General features: G+C 40.6%; 1 pseudogene; it reads left to right on the plus strand.

Moving 5' to 3' along the window:
- The window catches only part of LOC134302988 (zinc finger protein 721-like), a 76,783-nt pseudogene that overhangs the window by 37,126 nt on the left and 24,587 nt on the right, over positions 1 to 15,070 (plus strand).

Below are 15,070 nucleotides of genomic sequence, written 5' to 3' on the forward strand. Positions count from 1 at the left end.
TTCATAAGGTTATAAATGTAGTTTATTATTTATAATGTTATAAATGTAGTTTATTATTTATAATGTTATAAATGTATTTTATTATTTATAATGTTATAAATGTATTTTATTATTTATAATGTTATAAATGTATTTTATTATTTATAATGTTATAAATGTATTTTATTATTTATAATGTTATAAATGTATTTTATTATTTATAATGTTATAAATGTAGTTTATTATTTATAATGTTATAAATGTATTTGATTATATATAATGTTATAAATTAGGGCTGTCGAAGTTAACGCGATAATAACGCATTAACGCAATCTCAATTTAACGCGATTAAAAAAATTTGTGCCGTTAACGCAAATTCTATTTGGCCCTGCGAGTCATCCGTAGTTCATGTTGAGACTTGACCGTGCACCAACGTTTTAACGTCGGACTTGCCACCGTTTGTTTCATTTGCGGTTTGTTAACATAATGTAACCGAGCGTGTAGTGATGCACTTGCTTAATAAAGAAATAAATACACGGTATATTCACAAGTTGTCGGGAGCAGAACACTTTATTACTTCCTCTGTTACCGAATAGCAAACAGCTAGAGTCATACTGTTAGCCAAGCATGCTATTCCATGCACTATGGAAGCCCCAAAGGGTCAAAACACACTCACAATGTTTGCTGATGGAGAAATTTTAACCTACAATCTGACATTTATACGAAGTCAAGGGTCTCTTGAGTGAATAAAACTCCCTTACAGTTTTCTCTTGTCCCAGCAGTTTTTAACATAAGTACATTTAGCATAAAATGTGTTCACCATTTTAATTGTAACATTTCACTTAAAAATCCTTGTTTTCTATAACATTTACACAGATTTAAAAAAAATGCGATTAAATGCGATTAATCGCGATTAACTATATGAAATTCTGAGATTAATCGCGATTAAAAAATTTAATCGTTTGACAGCCCTATTATAAATGTATTTTATTATTTATAATGTTATAAATGTATTTTATTATTTAAAATGTTATAAATGTATTTTATTATTTATAATGTTATGAATGTGTTTTATTATTTATAATGTTATAAATGTATTTTATTATTTATAATGTTATAAATGTATTTTATTATTTATAATGTTATAAATGTATTTTATTATTTATAACGTTATAAATGTATTTTATTATTTATTTATAATGTTATAAATGTATTTTATTATTTTCTGCTTCAGAACTGAACAAGGATTTCTCCTGCTCCTCGTGTCCACGTTCCTCTACAACCCAAAATCACCTCCACAATGACATCAAGAGCTGCAACCATGATAAAGATGATGCGCTGGTGAAGATTAAGACTGAACATGAGGATCTGACGCCCACCAGAAGCTCCAGTAATCAGCAAACGTCCTCTGGTACTGTCAGCATTAACACCTCTCTCAGTCCCACACAGGAAGAAGGAAACGTCTGCTCACAGTGTGGGAAAAGCTTCAGGTCCCAGAGTGCCCTGAAGGTACACCAGCGCATTCACACTGGAGAGAAACCGTATCAGTGCTCACAGTGTGGGAAGAGTTTCAGGTTCCAGAGTCATCTCAAAATACACCAGCGCATTCACACTGGAGAGAAACCGAATCAGTGCTCACAGTGTGGGAAGAGTTTTAGGTTCCAGAGTGATCTTAAAGTACACCAGCGCATTCACACTGGAGAGAAACCATATCAGTGCTCACAGTGTGGAACGAGTTTTAATACACAGAGTCATCTCAAAAAACACCAGCGCATTCACACTGGAGAGAAACCGTATCAGTGCTCACAGTGTGGGAAGAGTTTTAATACACAGACTAATCTCAAAATACACCAGCGCATTCACACTGGAGAGAAACCGTATCAGTGCTCACAGTGTGGGAAGAGTTTTAATACACAGTATAATTTCGAAATACACCAGCGCATTCACACTGGAGTGAAACCGTATCAGTGCTCACAGTGTGGGAAGAGTTTTAGGTTCCAGAGTGATCTTAAAGTACACCAGCGCATTCACACTGGAGAGAAACCGTATCAGTGCTCACAGTGTGGGAAGAGTTTTAATACACAGAGTGCTCTCAAAAAACACCAGCGCATTCACACTGGAGAGAAACCTTATCAGTGCTCACAGTGTGGGAAGAGTTTTAATACACAGACTAATCTCAAAATACACCAGCGCATTCACACTGGAGAGAAACCTTATCAGTGCTCACAGTGTGGGAAGAGTTTTAATACACAGTATAATCTCGAAATACACCAGCGCATTCACACTGGAGTGAAACCGTATCAGTGCTCACAGTGTGGGAAGAATTTTACTGCACAGAGTGCTCTGAAAAAACACCAGCACATTCACATTTTACAGAAATGATGCTATCAGTGTGGGAACTGCTTGTGTGACACATCAGATTTTACCAAACAAGCTAAAATATAAATGCCTCAAGTGAGTGAGTGAGTAAATTAGTTGGGGAAAGTGTTGGGGAAAATAGTTAGCAGTCAATGAATTTTACAGTGTAATTAATAGCCAATAATCAATTACAGGGCACCACTGTCAGTTTTTGTTAAGGTTGGCACTAGGGAGCGGCAGCAGGGGTGATCAAACCGCTGAGCAGGGAAGAGGGAGGAGATGAGCAGGAACCAAGGAGAAGGCAGGGAGAACCGGCAGGAGTGCTGGAGGCAGGAGGGACTGGGAGGATGGTCGGAGAAGGCAGCAGTAGAGCAGGAGGCGGATGGAACCAGACAGCCGGCAGGAGGATCGGTGGCAGAGTTGGAGCCAGGTGAATCCAGGTAGAAGGCAGGAGAAACCGGCGGAAGCACTGGAGCCAGGAACAAGGAACACCGGAAATCCAGGGGAAGCAAAGAGCTGTAGAAAAGTTCACAAAACCAAGAGATCTGAGCAGTCTTTCAAACTGGTATCATCAGACAATCTGGTGAAGAGTGGTGGAAAGTCAGAGCCTTATGAAGGCTGGGGAATGAGGAGTTAATTGGGAACAGGTGAGCTCAATCAGCACTGGGAGAGATCTATTGGCTGGGGAATTGGGCTGATGATCCCCTTGGCTCCACCAGGTGTCGCCAGAATGTTCCAATGCAAGGTATAATGATAAAATCAGCCTGGTGGAACTCCTAACAGTTTTAGGGAAAATTACAATGAAAACCCTTATTTATAACAGATCAGTCACTTCCTGTCAATTAATAGTGGAATCGAATTTTAAAAGAAGGTATCAAAACCAAGAAGTGAGCTTTCTGTGCCTGCAACACTTTGCTCAGGAGCCACGATCCAACGACTGTCGGTTCTGAGGTGTTTAAATAATAATGAAGCACTCTTCTTTGTTTCAAACGATGTGTAGAAGTGGGGCACAAAGGACAGTGAAGAGGTTGGATTCTCTACATGCAGCCAAAGAGGAACTTTACCTTGACTGCTGGTAGAACTCTTCCAAAACTCTAAAACTTCTTCTATTTTAAAAAAACTCTCCTTTGAAACTTTCTAATTTTAAATGACCGTGTCGCCACTTTTTTAACTCAATTATACCCCTTTTCCACTGATGCGGTTCCGGGTCCATTCCGTTCCCGTCCGTTCCGGTTCCCGAACTTGATTTTGAACCGGTTCCACATGTTTCCACTGAATAAAAGAGGTTCCAGACTGCGAACTAGCGGGCCAATCTAGCACCACAGAATACAGCAGAGTACAGCATAGCAACAGCAACAATGGCATCCGCTGGTGTCTCGTATGGAGCTTAATGCTGTCTTTTTTGTATCTGTGGGCGTGTCAGAGTGTAGAGGTTTGAAGTGGATGTTTTCACATAACACTAATTCCTGTAATCACCTGATTACATTTTCAGCCAGTTTGCCGCTGATATTTTCCAATGAACCAGCACACGTGAAGTAAATCCAGTTAAACACGGATACATGTGGAGTTTGACTGGGTTTGATGGTTATTTCACACAGATGTTTGTTCGTGTCGTGGAACTTTAGTGTTTTATCGCTCAAGTCGAGCACTGAGCGAATCGACTATTTAAGCCGAGAGTCGCGTGAGAGCGAAGCGCAAAACGCTTCTTACGTCAATGAACTAAAGAAAACAACAACTGCAACAAACACGTCTACGTCTTCTTATCACCAACAGCTGATCGATGCTTTTTACATAAGACTGAACATCTGTAACGACAGCACAAATGCTCGAACATAATTTACACACTCCGCCATCAGGCTACTCTTTACTTTCGCTGTGTAACGCTCGCTGTTGATGACGCAGCTTGTTTTCCAAAAACTGGTGGAAACGTGCGTCGGTTCTCTACAAAACACCAAGGTTTGAAGAAACCTGAACAGAACCAGTTCAAGAACCATGGTTCTTTTGGTGGAAAAGTGCTATTAGAGAAGTGTGGTGTGCAGAAGATGTAGACAGTGGTAGATAAACTTTCCTTAAGTGCCTACCATGCAAGTTAACTTAGCTTAGTTCTTTTTCAGATCGGATTGATCATGGTCCCGATTCATGTCACTGGAATTCCAGATGAGTTTGTGTGTGTGAGAGAGATTGTATGTTTGCATTACCGCACATAAAATAGTTTCTTGGAACATAACAGTCCCTTACCCCCAGAAAGGTTGTAAAAGAATTTGAGATCACTTGGGATGAAAGATCAGAGTCGATGCTTTATCCAGCCAACTGTGGGGAAATGTAACACAGAACTGCCCCCAGTAAACTGTACTTTATTACTTTTAAACTTTGCTAACTTGCTAAAAGTTAAAAGTTGAACCATTCTATGTAAAACACATTAGTGTGAAACAGTGAACGTCTCAATATTCAGTGATGCATCAATCCAAACCCATAATGTGCAACATGACCTTAATGTCAAAGATGTAAAACATTATCAAACAGTGTAAACCCAAACAATCATGTTCTTTTAGTGTAGGATGTTATTATTATTATTTCCTTGATTATTGGTTAGTCTCCAGTTTGAGGTGGCAGGATGATGAAGAGCTGATCTATGAGGTTCTTCTTGTTTTTTCCCTTTTGCTATGTGTTGCATGGATTAGTATTGTTATTGTCATTTATGTGTCATTTATGTATTTTGCTTGTTATTGCTTGTTTGTTAATAAGATATATACATGTTGAACCTTAATCCTCCGTCTCATTATTGATTCTGTCCTGTTTTCTGATAAATAAAAACTAGGGCTGTCGAAGTTAACGCGATAATAACGCATTAACGCGATTTCAATTTAACGCGATTAAAAATAATAGTGCCGTTAACGCAAATTCTAGTTAATGTTGAGACTTGACTGGTAGAACTACAACGCTCGGTTACATTATGTTAACATTATGTTAAAACAAACGTTTTAATGTCGGACTTGCCACCGTTTTTCATTTGCGGTTTGTTAGCATAATGTAACCGAGCGTTGTAGTGATGCACTTATAAAGAAATAAATACACGCTATATTCACAAGTTGTCGGGAGCAGAACACTTTTATTAACTTATTCTGTTAAGGTACCAAATACCGGAAAGCTGAGTCAAGCACGTTAGTCCATGAACTATGGAAGCCCCAAAGGGTCAAAACACACTCACTTCGTGTAGAAACGGCCATCAAACCATTGTCACAATACAACCACAGAAAAGTCTGTTACAATAACTACGCCTTATCCCACCTAAAGCACCGCTGATCTACAATGTTTGCTGATGGAGAAATTCTAAACTACAATCTGACATTTACTGCCTAGTATGTGAGTGAATAAAACTCCCTTACAGTTTTCTCTTGTCCCAGCAGTTTTTAACATCAGTACATTTAGCATAAAATGTGTTCACCATTTTAATTGTAACATTTCACATAAAAATCCTTGTTTTCTATAACATTTACACAGATTTTTTTTAATGCGATTAATCACGATTAACTATATGAAATTCTGAGATTAATCGCGATAAAAAATTTTAATCGTTTGACAGCCCTAATAAAAACATGTTTAGCATTGATTGCTAACTGAAATTCTGTATACAGCTACATCGAGAATATCAACATTTACCTCAGTTCTGTTGGTACATTGTTAAAGTACACAACCCTGTGGAGCACCCGTACTGATGATTTGGGTCCCTGAGGTGAACTTTCCCAGTCCCACCTGCTGTTTTCTGCCAGTAAGGAAGTTGGTGATCCACTGGCAGGTGGAGGCTGGTACACTGAGCTCGGTCAGTTTGCTGTGTAGTTGTACCGGAATAATAGTGATGAAGGCTGAGCTGAAGTTGCATGGTGTTGCATCAAGGTGTTGGAGGATAAAGTAGAGACTGCACCGTCCACTGCAAGTCAGTTCACTGCATCGTCCACTGACTTGTTGGCTCTATATGTCTTAGATCAGCAAGGAGGAGGTGAGAGCAGCTATAAGGAGAATGAAGAGTAGAGAGGAGGAGATGAGAGCAGCTATAAGGAGAATGAAGAGTAGAGAGGAGGAGGTGAGAGCAGCTATAATGAGAATGTAGATCCAAAGTTCGTAAAAGTTTTAAGATGATGCGGAGACCTCTGGCTGACGCGTGTTCCACTAATATCTAGTCCACTCGATCCAAAAAAAGCAAAAAGACTGCACTTTTCTTTATATGTTGAATTTTATTTAACTATAATAAACATATAAAATACCTTAAAAATGCATGCACTTCAGCTACAGCGTCTAATTATTATATCGAATTAATCTAAATTACCAGACACGGTCAGAAAACCGTTTGGCTCCACCCTCAATCATCATAAATCTAACCTGCGCACTAGCACTCAGTATAGCAAATATGACAGTAGCTCTTAAAGTAACAGCTATCACTTAAACATGACACAATAACAGAGATTAATATAAACAAATATGGACTTCCAAATTCAGCAATAACAAAATTATTCCAATACAAACAATATCCACATATGAATATAACCTAAACATAAAAAAGTTAAATTATTAAATTATCTAGGGGCATTTTGGCACCTACAGAAAATGAAGAGTAGAGAGGAGGAGGTGAGAGCAGCTATAAGGAGAATGAAGAGTAGAAAGGAGGAGGTGAGAGCAGCTATAAGGAGAATGAAGAGTAGAGAGGAGGAGGTGAGAGCAGCTATAAGGAGAATGAAGAGTAGAGAGGAGGAGGTGAGAGCAGCTATAAGGAGAATGAAGAGTAGAGAGGAGGAGATGAGAGCAGCTATAAGGAGAATGAAGAGTAGAGAGGAGGAGGTGAGAGCAGCTATAAGCAGAAAGAAGAGTAGAGAGGAGGAGGTGAGAGCAGCTATAAGGAGAATGAAGAGTAGAGAGGAGGAGGTGAGAGCAGCTATAAGGAGAATGAAGAGTAGAGAGGAGGAGGTGAGAGCAGCTATAAGGAGAATGAAGAGTAGAGAGGAGGAGGTGAGAGCAGCTATAAGGAGAATGAAGAGTAGAGAGGAGGAGGTGAGAGCAGCTATAAGGAGAATGAAGAGTAGAGAGGAGGAGGTGAGAGCAGCTATAAGGAGAATGAAGAGTAGAGAGGAGGAGGTGAGAGCAGATATAAGGAGAATGAAGAGTAGAGAGGAGGAGGTGAGAGCAGCTATAAGGAGAATGAAGAGTAGAGAGGAGGAGGTGAGAGCAGCTATAAGGAGAATGAAGAGTAGAGAGGAGGAGGTGAGAGCAGCTATAAGGAGAAAGAAGAGTAGAGAGGAGGAGGTGAGAGCAGCTATAAGGAGAATGAAGAGTAGAGAGGAGGAGGTGAGAGCAGCTATAAGTAGAATGAAGAGTAGAGAGGAGGAGGTGAGAGCAGCTATAAGAAGAATGAAGAGTAGAGAGGAGGAGGTGAGAGCAGCTATAAGGAGAATGAAGATTAGAGAGGAGGAGGTGAGAGCAGCTATAAGCAGAATGAAGAGTAGAGAGGAGGAGGTGAGAGCAGCTATAAGCAGAATGAAGAGTAGAAAGGAGGAGGTGAGAGCAGCTATAAGCAGAATGAAGAGTAGAGGAGGAGGTGAGAGCAGCTATAAGCAGAATGAAGAAAGGAGGAGGTGAGAGCAGCTATAAGGAGAATGAAGAGTAGAGAGGAGGAGGTGAGAGCAGCTATAAGGAGAAAGAAGAGTAGAGAGGAGGAGGTGAGAGCAGCTATAAGGAGAATGAAGAGTAGAAAGGAGGAGGTGAGAGCAGCTATAAGCAGAATGAAGAGTAGAGAGGAGGAGGTGAGAGCAGCTATAAGCAGAAAGAAGAGTAGAGAGGAGGTGAGAGCAGCTATAAGGAGAATGAAGAGTAGAGAGGAGGAGGTGAGAGCAGCTATAAGGAGAATGAAGAGTAGAGAGGAGGAGGTGAGAGCAGATATAAGGAGAATGAAGAGTAGAGAGGAGGAGGTGAGAGCAGCTATAAGGAGAATGAAGAGTAGAGAGGAGGAGGTGAGAGCAGCTATAAGGAGAAAGAAGAGTAGAGAGGAGGAGGTGAGAGCAGCTATAAGGAGAATGAAGAGTAGAGAGGAGGAGGTGAGAGCAGCTATAAGTAGAATGAAGAGTAGAGAGGAGGAGGTGAGAGCAGCTATAAGAAGAATGAAGAGTAGAGAGGAGGAGGTGAGAGCAGCTATAAGGAGAATGAAGATTAGAGAGGAGGAGGTGAGAGCAGCTATAAGCAGAATGAAGAGTAGAGAGGAGGAGGTGAGAGCAGCTACAAGCAGAATGAAGAGTAGAAAGGAGGAGGTGAGAGCAGCTATAAGCAGAATGAAGAGTAGAGAGGAGGAGGTGAGAGCAGCTATAAGGAGAATGAAGAGTAGAGAGGAGGAGGTGAGAGCAGCTATAAGCAGAATGAAGAGTAGAAAGGAGGAGGTGAGAGCAGCTATATGGAGAATGAAGAGTAGAGAGGAGGAGATGAGAGCAGCTATAAGGAGAATGAAGAGTAGAGAGGAGGAGGTGAGAGCAGCTATAAGGAGAATGAAGAGTAGAAAGGAGGAGCTGAGAGCAGCTATAAGCAGAATGAAGAGTAGAGAGGAGGAGGTGAGAGCAGCTATAAGCAGAATGAAGAGTAGAAAGGAGGAGGTGAGAGCAGCTATAAGGAGAATGAAGAGTAGAGAGTAGAAAGGCAGTTGGATCAGAAGACACAAGTGGAAGCATGGAAATGTTCAGGAAATGTATAGGGAGAGGGGTATAAAGGATGGAACCGTCAGGCTGAAGGAGAGGAAGGCCAAAGAGGAGGTTTATGGATGTAGTGAGGGAGAACATGCAAACTAGCTTACTGTTTATTCCTGAATCCAAACATTACACAGAATAGAGAATCACCTCACTGGACTCTGTAACACTGTAATACACAGGAAACAGTCAAACTCAGATTAACAGATTACAAAAGGTATCAGAAAGAAAGAACAGAGTTAGAGAAACATGTTGGAAAACAAAACATGACATCAGAGAAACTGCTTAGAAGAACGTCTAGGACTGACTGTAGTCCTCTCTAAAGCTAGCTGAGAGATACAGGGCTAATGGAGGTTTATTACTGCTAAGCTGCTGTTCAACTCCAGTCCAGTTGGTGGCGCTGGTGCGTCTTAAGTTGTTCTGCCAACCGCCATTAAACATCATAAGAAGAACAAGAAGCTGCTGTGTTTGTACTGTAGAGCCTCATCTGTAAGTAAAATATGTATTTAATTATAACCCTTATATTTAATTATAACTACATTCTAATTAATAATAAAACTAGAGTTCATAATAAAACATCACTGTGAGGATTTGAGGAGATTTAACTACAGTTGAACTTTGTTTACAGTTGAACTTTGTTTACAGGTGAACTTTGTTTACAGGTGAACTTTGTTTACAGTTGAACTTTGTTTATAGTTGAACTTTGTTTACAGTTGAACTTTGTTTATAGTTGAACTTTGTTTACAGTTGAACTTTGTTTATAGTTGAACTTTGTTTACAGGTGGTTTGTACAGTTTTATAGTCACAGTCAGGTGAAAAGTGTAAGCGAGCGTCTTTAATTGTGTACTAGCTTGATGAAGAAAGAAATAAAGTGTTGATGCACAAATGATCAGGAGCCTCATACATCTACCGTGCTCTGATGCACAAAGGCGTCTAATGGTAATAAAGGTGTCTACTAAATGCTGAAAATGTAAATTTTAAATTCCTACAGTAAAATTGTCTCAGAATCACAGCATGTGTACTAGAGTAAGTCTTCTTCATGATCATAGTGGTGGCTTTTAATAACAATATCAAAAAACCCTAAAACTCCCTAATTATTACAAGGAAGAAACCTTTGCAGGTACCAAACTCAACAGGGACTCTCGATGCTGCCTGGTGCCACAGTAGCTTCAGTTCATACCAATAACAACATCCAGTTAACATAGTCTAACAGAATTTCCCTGAATTTCCCATTAATGATAAATAAAGAACATTTATTTATTCATCTGTATTTTAGATCTTTAATAATGCAGTCAGCAGAAGAGGGACACGTCGCCCCTGTGAATCTACAACATGAAGGATTCCAGCAGAAACTAATAAAAAAAGGAGGAAGATGAAGCTGGTGATGATTTCTTCTGTAAGTAAATGTGGAGCATGATGCCACCAGACAGTATGGTACAGTACAGTGTAGTACAGTACAGTGTGGTTAGTAATGGAGTCACTAATCAGTAGAAATAATAAGAGAATGTGGATAGTGGGATTAGAACCTGTACTGTACCGTACTGTCCTGTGCTGATACACTCCAGTCTGGATTTAAGCTTTAATCTAACTAGGATTTATTTGTGATTGGAAAATCAAACCCACAACCTTCAGTTTCCTCCAGTTGTTGAGTTTCTTCTTCACATATTGATGAATTTCAGGTGAAGTAACTTTAATCCCTCCGGAACTCGTCCCTTCTGTGGAGCTGCTCTTCTCAGAGGACCAACAGTGTGGAGGTTTCCAGATGAAGCCTGTGAAGAAGGAAGAACTTGAAGATAAAGATGAACTCAGTAAGATATTTTTTATAAAATAATTTATCCTAATTTGGTCATGTCTGAATTTCTTTTTGTAATATTTTTGTGATCTAGTGTTTAGATTGTAGATTTTAGTGCATAAGTGAGCAGGTGAGTGAAATGAGGAGACAGAAGATAAAGAATATTAAACAGATCATGCTGACTGTACAGTGTATAGACTAGTATATAATTACAGAGTAATGCAAGGTGAATAAAAGTGACTGAATGATTGGGTAATGAATGAGAATAAATAAAGTCGAGTATATAAGCAGATAAATTCAATATATACATGATTGTTTGTGCTGATGGTATATACAGGCGAGATGGTTCACTTGTGAATAGTACAGAGTTCCAGAGTGCAGTGATACTTTTAAAGTGGTGTGGAAGAGTTTTGCAGGGTTACCGTTACAGACTGATGCGCTGATGCTAAGCTGACTGAGCTTCAAGATCAACTCAGATGTAATCACCGTGTTAAATGCTGAACTGAAGTCGATGAAAAGCATCCTAACATAGGTGTTATGGCAGTCCAAGTGGGTCAGTGCAGTGTGAAGTGCAGTGGCGATAGCATCATCTACTGACCTGTTGAGACGATACGCTAATTGGTGCTGGTCTAGTGTAGCAGGTAGGCAGGATTCCAAGTGAGAGAGAACTTGTCTTTCAAAGCACTTGGAGATGATGGGAGTGCAACAGGTCGGAAATCGTTCAGAAACAGTTGAATGTTTTGGTGCTGGCATGATGGTGGCTGTCCTGACACTCGTAATAACAGTCTGGGCCAGACACAGATTGAAAATGTCAGTGAAGACCTTAAGCACAAGTCTGGGTACTCCATCAGGGCCAGCTGCCTTCCTAGCATTCACTTTGTTCATCCTTGGTGGAGAGTGTGATTGGCTGCTCATCTGGAGGAAGATCTGTTTTGAAGGCAACCATGTTGTTATCCAATGCAAGCTCATCAGTAAGTCAGTGATTGTTTTCAGCCCTTGCCACATAAGCAGAGGGTCGGAGGAATTAACCCCTTCCGGTCCGACGTTGAGCCCCACTCGACATCGTATTTCGTTGTAGCAGGTCCAACGTCGAGTGTCGGGTTTTATTCATGTCATTTACGTGGCTTGTGTGCCATCTACTGTCATGTTTCCGGACTCCTTAGTCTTTCACCAGTACTTCATTATTTTGTTGTGTCTTCTCATGACCTTTTCAAGTGAATAACTCAATAAAATTCGAGTGTGCACTGGAGCGTAACTGATACATGTGTTTTACTATAACCATTGCGATAGATCCAGATGAAATAAGGGAAGAAGTTGAGAAAAGCAGTGTCAAAGAAAGCTATTTATCTGGATCATCTGAGTATATACATATTATGGCAAGCCAAACAGGAAATATATATAGCAAACACTTATATATATGGAATGAAACTCGATATATATATATATATACTGTATATATATAATGGAAATCGAGATATATATATATATATATACAGTGTATCACAAAAGTGAGTACACCCCTCACATTTCTGCAGATATTTAAGTATATCTTTTCATGGGACAACACTGACAAAATGACACTTTGACACAATGAAAAGTAGTCTGTGTGCAGCTTATATAACAGTGTAAATTTAATCTTCCCTCAAAATAACTCAATATACAGCCATTAATGTCTAAACCACCGGCAACAAAAGTGAGTACACCCCTAAGAGACTACACCCCTAAATGTCCAAATTGAGCACTGCTTGTCATTTTCCCTCCAAAATGTCATGTGATTTGTTAGTGTTACTAGGTCTCAGGTGTGCATAGGGAGCAGGTGTGTTCAATTTAGTAGTACAGCTCTCACACTCTCTCATACTGGTCACTGAAAGTTCCAACATGGCACCTCATGGCAAAGAACTCTCTGAGGATCTTAAAAGACGAATTGTTGCGCTACATGAAGATGGCCAAGGCTACAAGAAGATTGCCAACACCCTGAAACTGAGCTGCAGCACAGTGGCCAAGATCATCCAGCGTTTTAAAAGAGCAGGGTCCACTCAGAACAGACCTCGCGTTGGTCGTCCAAAGAAGCTGAGTGCACGTGCTCAGCGTCACATCCAACTGCTGTCTTTGAAAGATAGGCGCAGGAGTGCTGTCAGCATTGCTGCAGAGATTGAAAAGGTGGGGGGTCAGCCTGTCAGTGCTCAGACCATACGCCGCACACTACATCAAATTGGTCTGCATGGCTGTCACCCCAGAAGGAAGCCTCTTCTGAAGTCTCTACACAAGAAAGCCCGCAAACAGTTTGCTGAAGACATGTCAACAAAGGACATGGAATACTGGAACCATGTCCTATGGTCTGATGAGACCAAGATTAATTTGTTTGGTTCAGATGGTCTCAAGCATGTGTGGCGGCAATCAGGTGAGGAGTACAAAGATAAGTGTGTCATGCCTACAGTCAAGCATGGTGGTGGGAATGCCATGGTCTGGGGCTGCATGAGTGCAGCAGGTGTTGGGGAGTTACATTTCATTGAGGGACACATGAACTCCAATATGTACTGTGAAATACTGAGCAGAGCATGATCCCCTCCCTCCGGAAACTGGGTCGCAGGGCAGTGTTCCAGCATGATAATGACCCCAAACACACCTCTAAGACGACCACTGCTTTATTGAAGAGGCTGAGGGTAAAGGTGATGGACTGGCCAAGCATGTCTCCAGACCTAAACCCAATAGAACATCTTTGGGGCATCCTCAAGCGGAAGGTGGAGGAGCGCAAAGTCTCGAATATCCGCCAGCTCCGTGATGTCGTCATGGAGGAGTGGAAAAGCATTCCAGTGGCAACCTGTGAAGCTCTGGTAAACTCCATGCCCAGGAGAGTTAAGGCAGTTCTGGGAAATAATGGTGGCCACACAAAATATTGACACTTCAGGAACTTTCACTAAGGGGTGTACTCACTTTTGTTGCCGGTGGTTTAGACATTAATGGCTGTATATTGAGTTATTTTGAGGGAAGAATAAATTTACACTGTTATATAAGCTGCACACAGACTACTTTTCATTGTGTCAAAGTGTCATTTTGTCAGTGTTGTCCCATGAAAAGATATACTTAAATATCTGCAGAAATGTGAGGGGTGTACTCACTTTTGTGATACACTGTATATATATAGAAACTTGATATATATACAGTGGGGGAAATAAGTATTTGATCCCCTGCTGATTTTGTAAGTTTACCCCCTTACAAAGACTTGAACAGTCTATAATTTTTATGGAAGGTTTATTTTAACAGAGAGAGACAGAATATCAACAAAAAATCCAGAAAAAAAAACATTAAATAAAAGTTATAAATTAATTTGTATTTAATTAAGGGAAATAAGTATTTGATCCCCTACCAACCAGCAAGAATTCTGACCCCCACAGACCAGTTATGTGCCCATGAGGCACACAAATTAATCCTGTCCCTGTATAAAAGACTCCTGTCACAGAATCAGTTTCTTCCGTTCAAATCTCTCGACCACCATGGGCAAGACCAAAGAGCTATCAAAGGACGTCAGGGACAAGATTGTAGACCTGCACAAGGCTGGAATGGGCTACAAGACCATCAGCAAGAAGCTTGGTGAGAAAGAGACCACTGTTGGCATGATAATTCGAAAATGGAAGAAATACAAGATCACAGTCAATCACCCTCGCTCTGGAGCTCCATGCAAGATCTCACCTGGTGGGGTAAGAATGATTCTGAGAAAGGTGAGGTCAGTCCAGAACTACACGGGAGGAGCTTGTCAATGATCTCAAGGGAGCTTGGAGCACAGTCACCAAGAAAACCATTAGTAACACACTTCGCCGTAATGGATTGAGATCCTGCAGTGCCCGCAAAGTCCCTCTGCTCAAGAAGGCTCATGTACAGGCCCGTCTGAAGTTTGCCAATGAACACCTGAATGATTCAGAGAAAGCTTGGGAGAATGTGAGATGGTCAGATGAGATCAAAATTGAGCTCTTTGGCATCAACTCCACTCGCCGTGTTTGGAGGCAGATAAATGCCCAGTGGGGATGGTGTTCTTGGGGTCATATCCAGCATTTCTCTGCTCCCAGCTCCCTTGAGATCATTGACAAGCTCCTCCCGTGTAATTCTGGGCTGACCTCACCTTTCTCAGAATCATTCTTACCCCACCAGGTGAGATGTTGTAGAGTATGCGTCCAAATTTTAATGTTAACATTTAGATTCATAATTGTAGTAAAAATATTGATAA

This window comes from Trichomycterus rosablanca, chromosome 2, assembly GCF_030014385.1.
Source record: "Trichomycterus rosablanca isolate fTriRos1 chromosome 2, fTriRos1.hap1, whole genome shotgun sequence".
Taxonomy (NCBI): domain Eukaryota; kingdom Metazoa; phylum Chordata; class Actinopteri; order Siluriformes; family Trichomycteridae; genus Trichomycterus; species Trichomycterus rosablanca.